The following is a 5,811-nucleotide window of genomic DNA, read 5'->3' on the forward strand; positions in this document are numbered from 1 at the left end:
AAAATAAATAAATGAGTGAAGGAATGAATTAACAAATGAATAAATGAAGAGGTCTACAAAGCTACAGAAATAGCATTCCCTCAGACTCCCCCAGCATAACCTTAGGTAGCAGAAGTCAAGGCCAGCTAGGTGCCGTTTCCAAGTACTTTGGGAGGCTGAGGCAGGAGGATCACTTGTATCCAGGAGTTTGAGACCAGCCTGCACAACATAGCGAGACCCTATCTCTTTTTTTGTTTTTGAGATGGAGTCTTGCTCTGTCACCCAGGCTGGAGTGCAGTGGCGTGATCTCAGCTCACTGCAAGCTCCGCCTCCCAGGTTCATGCCATTCTCCTGCCTCAGCCTCCCGAGTAGCTGGGACTACAGGCGCCCACCACCACGCCCGGTTAATTTTTTTGTATTTTTAGTAGAGACGGGGTTTCACTGTGTTAGCCAGGTTGGTCTCCATCTCCTGACCTTGTGATCCGCCCGTCTCAGCCTCCCAAAGTGCTGGGATTACAGGCGTGAGCCACTGTGGCCGGCCGTGAGACCCGCATCTCTACAAAAAATAAAAAATAATCCAGGCGTGGTGGTGCGCACCTGTGGTCCCAACTACTCAAGAGGCTGACTTGAGCTGGGGAGGTCAAAGCTGCTGTGAGCCGTGATCCTGCCACTGCACTCCAGCCTGGGTGACAGAGTGAGATGGTGTCTCAAAAAAAAAAAAAAAAAGGTCAAGGCCAAAGGATACAGGTGAGAAAGAATGTCCAAGCCAAGGTTTAGTGGGATCCCTTATGCGCTGGTCCCCAGAGGGCTCTGGCTGTCAACACACTCCACGGAAGATTCAGACACACTCTGAGCTCACCTGCTCTGTAAAGATTCTCTCTCTCCTGAGGTGAACCCAAGAGAACCACCAGGACCCATAAGGGTTTGCTTCAGACTCAAAATAGCCCCAGGCATTCAGAAAGTTCAGGAATGTGTTCAGAGAAAGGTGAAGGATGGGCTGAAGGGGTTGGGGATGCAGAGAAAAATCTTTTTAGTGAACTAGAATTCCTGTCTGATGCCAAGAACAAACTGGGAATTCCCAGAATACTTCCTTTTGTTTTTTCCTCTTCAGCATCCGTGCCCTTCCCAAGAACCCTGGCATCTGACAAAAGCTGCCAAAATTCTATTTTCAGATGTTATGCAAATCATCTCCCCGCCCCTGCCTCCCCTGGAAAGCCCAACTGAGCAATGAGCAGAGAAAAAGTGAGGAGTGGGGAGGCTGCCCTGGCACGGCAGAATCTAGAAGGCAGCAAGAGTGTCGTGGGGTCAGGGGCTCAGCTAACTACTACCATGTCTGCCCATAATAAAGTGCAAACTGGGAGGAGGTGGTCAGCAGATGCCCAGATCACCCAAACTAATGTCATTCAGCTATTCTAATTTCGGCAGAGCCCTGTCAAAGTGGGTTTGTTTGTTTCCAGGCACAACTCCTGGCAATTATTACCCCGGGGTTATTTACTGCCACCAAGGACAAAAGAGGAAGGAAGTGGCAACTAAGAAGCCTGGGACTTCAAGGTTTGCTCCCGGACTTCATCCTGTACCAAAAACTCGTGGTTGTCCCTGAAACTAAGGGATAAGGGGAAATGGTATATTCCAAAGAGCGCGTGCCCTTCCCGTACCAAACAATCCCCAGAGGCCAAAATAATACTAATAACTACCACTATTTATGTTTATTGAGTGCTTACTATGCTCTCCACACCTTCCTAAGCTTTTCACTCCCCTACAATCCTGTAAGGGAGATACTATTGTGCCCATTTTGTAGACGCAGAGACAGGGGTTAAAATTTATCCAAAGCCACACTGTAGAAAGGGAAAGAGCCAGACTCACCTGGGGATGGGGTTCCGGAGCACTTCACTGTACTTCCTCGCTAGTAGCAGGGATGGCAAGGAAAGCAGAAAATCCCGGGCTGGTGTTCTCTGCAGCCCTCCCAAAGCATCCCTGGTCCCTCTCCAGAGGCTACCTGGGTCAGACCTTAGGATCTCCGTGGCTTTAGGAGTCACAGGGGCTCCATCAGGGCAGCCGTGGTCCAGAGGCCACTGGTTCTCCCACTCAGAGGCTCTTGGGGCAGGTTTTGGGGGCTGCAGTCAGTCCCCTTTCTTCCTCCCTGTCACATCCACACCTCCACCAGGTGGGCTCTGGGGCCCCAAAGCAGGGACTCCATGCCCAGCTGCAGACCCCGCATGCTAGGCTGGCTCACAGGTAGTCATTTACTGTGAGGCAGGGCCAAGCCTACCTCCCGTGATCCCCACCCCCAGGCCTGGCTTCCTCACGCAGGTCCCTGCGGGGGCAGTTCCAGCTCCTCCGCTGAGTCAGGTGCAAGGAATAGAGTGGACACTGACAATCATTCTGCATTTGGGGCAAGGGATTCCCCTCCCCACTCAGTCGCACACATATACACGCACCCAAGAACTCCTTATTTCCTGGGGACCACAACAGCGCTCCTTATCCGACAGAAGAACAAAGCCTTTTTAAGCCTCAGCCTGTAAGATCAGTGCCAGCCTATTTCCAGGCACTTGTAAGAATCCCTTTCATTACCATCACCTCCTCTTTCTGCCATGGCCATGTTGTAAGGCTTTTCTTGAACCTCCCTTTTCTCTCCCTGCACCTTGGACTTGTGCTTCTCCAACCCCTTGTCACACTTTCAGTTCGGCTCTTCCTGCTTTTGTCCTTCCTTTCATGGTTAACATTGATCTCTGCCCAGTGGGTTTTGTGAAGTTTCCTGGCATGAATCTTTCATCTTCGACCTCTGTTATCTGTGGTTATTTTAATAGTAGCACCCTGTGGGGGGATCCATTCTCACTCCTCAGACCTAAAAAGTTCCTTTCTGATGCATCAGACCTGCCAATTTCTATAAATATCGATTCATCAATTTGTTTACTTTGTTGACTTTACCCTTCTTCCAGTCTTGTTCAACATTACATCCCTAGGCCAGGCGTGGTGGCTCACGCCTGTAATACCAGCATCACCTGAGGTTAGGAGTTTGAGACCAGCATCACCTGAGGTCAGGAGTTTGAGACCAGCCTGACCAACATGGCAAAACCACGTCTGTATTAAAAATACAAAAATTATCCAGGCATGGTGGTGGGCACCTGTAATCCCAGCCACTCGGGAGGCTGAGGCACGAGAATCACTTGAGCCCGGGAGGCAGAGTTTGCAGTGAGCCAAGATTGAGCCACTGCACTCCAGCCTGGGAGACAGAGCAAGACTCTATCCTCAAAAACAAAACAAAACAAAACAAAAGAAAACAAAACAAAAAACAATTACATCCCTAGTACCTGGCTGGGACACTGCCAAGCATACAGTAGCGACTCGATAAATATTTGCAGAATGTGTTAAATCCTCTTCTGTACAATGGGGCTTTCAGTATTATCTACCTTGGGATTCTTGGGAAGAGTAAATAAGTTAATACATGTAAAGCACCTAAAACTGTGTCCAGCATGAAGTGAGTTTTCTATAAATGTGATCTAGGGCCATCATTATTCACCGCAAATCCAGTGTGTACTAGAGGGGAGAAATGGGAAAGACGTAATTCCAGCAGGTGAGGCAGCCTGACAAGCTTCTACAGAGAGGCAGGAATGAGAGACTGTAGGATCTCTAGGATTAGAGCAACGATCCCCACCTGGAGGAATTGGGAAAGGCCAAGCTGGGAATTGAGGGCTGACTTGGAGATGGTCAGATGAGAAGTGGGAAAGGGCTTTTCGGGCATGTAACTGAAGTGCAGACAGGGAGGCTGAGGAAGGCTGGAAGGGTACTTTCAGACCAGGCTGGTAAAGACTAAGCACATTACACTGAGTGTACAATTAAAATAAAACAGAGGAAGCGATCCACATGGGCTATTCAGGACTCTGTCCTCAAAATATCCCTAAATTAGCCTCTCCCTTTCCCGGACTAATCTCAAGGTCCAATAGAACTTCCTCTTTTCAGAAGCATGGCTGGAATTTCACAAGGGAACAGTCATTTTTTCTAAACCTGCTCCCTAAAACTGGTGATTTTTCAACTATTTTAAAGGTATACATTGACATGACAAAACTCGACTTTTTTTTTTTTTTTTTTTTTGAGACAGAGTCTCGCTCTGTCGCCAAGGCTGGAGTGCAGTGGTGCGATCTCTGCTCACTGCAAGCTCTGCCTCCCGGGTTCATGTTATCCTCCTGCCTCAGCCTCCCAAATAGCTGGGACTACAGGCGCTCATCAGCACGCCCGGCTAATTTTTTGGATTTTTATTTGTTTATTTATTATTATTATTATTTTTTTTTTTTTGAGACGGAGTCTTTCTCTGTACCCCAGGCTGGAGTGCAGTGGCGCGATCTCGGCTCACTGCAAGCTCTGCCTCCTGGGTTCACGCCATTCTCCTGCCTCAGCCTCCCGAGTAGCTGGGACTACAGGTGCCCACCACCATGCCCGGCTAATTTTTTGTATTTTTAGTAGAGACGGGGTTTCACCATGTTAACCAGGATGGTCTCGATCTCCTGACCTCGTGATCCGCCCGCCTCGGCCTCCCGAAGTGCTGGGATTACAGGCTTGAGCCACCGCGCCCGGCTAAGACTATTATTAAAAAGGATTTTAGGCAAAGCAGAGTACAGTCCACAATCAAAGCAATATGACCAGATTATAAGCATCATAGATTTTCATTTGCCAAACTTTCTGCCTTTCAAACTAAGACCTCTTGAGACAAAGTCTCAATAATTCACTTATTCAACAGATATTTAATGAACATCTATGTGCTGGCACTATTCTGGAATTTGGGGCTAAATAACTGAACAAAATAGCATAAAATCCATGCCCTTATGGAGCTTGATTCTAGGGGTGAATCATTTTTAACTTACTACTGATAAAGGCATATGTGGGATCTTTGCCACAACAATATCTTGAATTTCCTATAAAGAGAGTTAATGCATTAAAACTTAAGCCAAGGCCAGGTGTGGTGGCTCACATCTGCAATCCTAGCACTTTGGGAAGTGGAGGCAGGAAGATCACTTGAGGTCTGGAGTTCAAGACTAGCCTGGGCAACATAGTGAGACTCTGTCTCTACAATTAAAAGAAAAAAAATTTAATTAGCCATGTGTGGTGGTGCACACCTATATAGGCCCAGCTATCCAAGAGGCTGAGGAGGGAAGATCCTTTGAACCCAGGAGTTCAAGGCTGCAGTGAGCCGTGATTGCACCACTGTACTCCAGCCTGGGCAACAAAGCAAAATCTTGTCTCCAAAAACAAACAAACAAACAAACAAAAAAACTTAAACCAAGAGGCATATGGAGGGTAGAAGAAATTAAGAAAACTTGGCCAGGCATGGTAGCTCCCACCTGTAATCCCAGCACTTTGGAAGGCCAAGGTGAGCGGATCACTTGAGCCCAGGAGTTCGAGACAAGCCTGGGCAACATGGTGAAACCCCATCTTTACAAAAAATACCAAAATTAGGTGGGTGCAGTGGCATGTACCTGTAATCCCAGCCACTTGGGAGGCTGAGGCAGGAGAATTCCTTGAGCCCAGGAGGCAGAGGTTGCAGTGAGCCGGGATCGCGCCACTGCACTCCAGCCTGGGCAACAGGAGTGAAAGCCTGTCTCAAAAAAATAAAAAGGAAAACTCAAGTAGGAATATGGCAAGATGAATCCTTTCATCAACCCATTCCCCCATTTCTGGTTTCCCATACTTGGCTCTACCCAAAGTCAGATCCATTTTCTCACCTTGTTTGTTCCTCACAGCATTCTTCAGCCAAACACTGGCAGACCGTACCGGTTAGGATGTATTCAGCTGCAAGTATCAGAGAACTCAACAACAAAGTTTTAAATCATGTGGACA

Source organism: Symphalangus syndactylus, chromosome 20 (genome assembly GCF_028878055.3).
Source record: "Symphalangus syndactylus isolate Jambi chromosome 20, NHGRI_mSymSyn1-v2.1_pri, whole genome shotgun sequence".
Lineage (NCBI taxonomy): Eukaryota > Metazoa > Chordata > Mammalia > Primates > Hylobatidae > Symphalangus > Symphalangus syndactylus.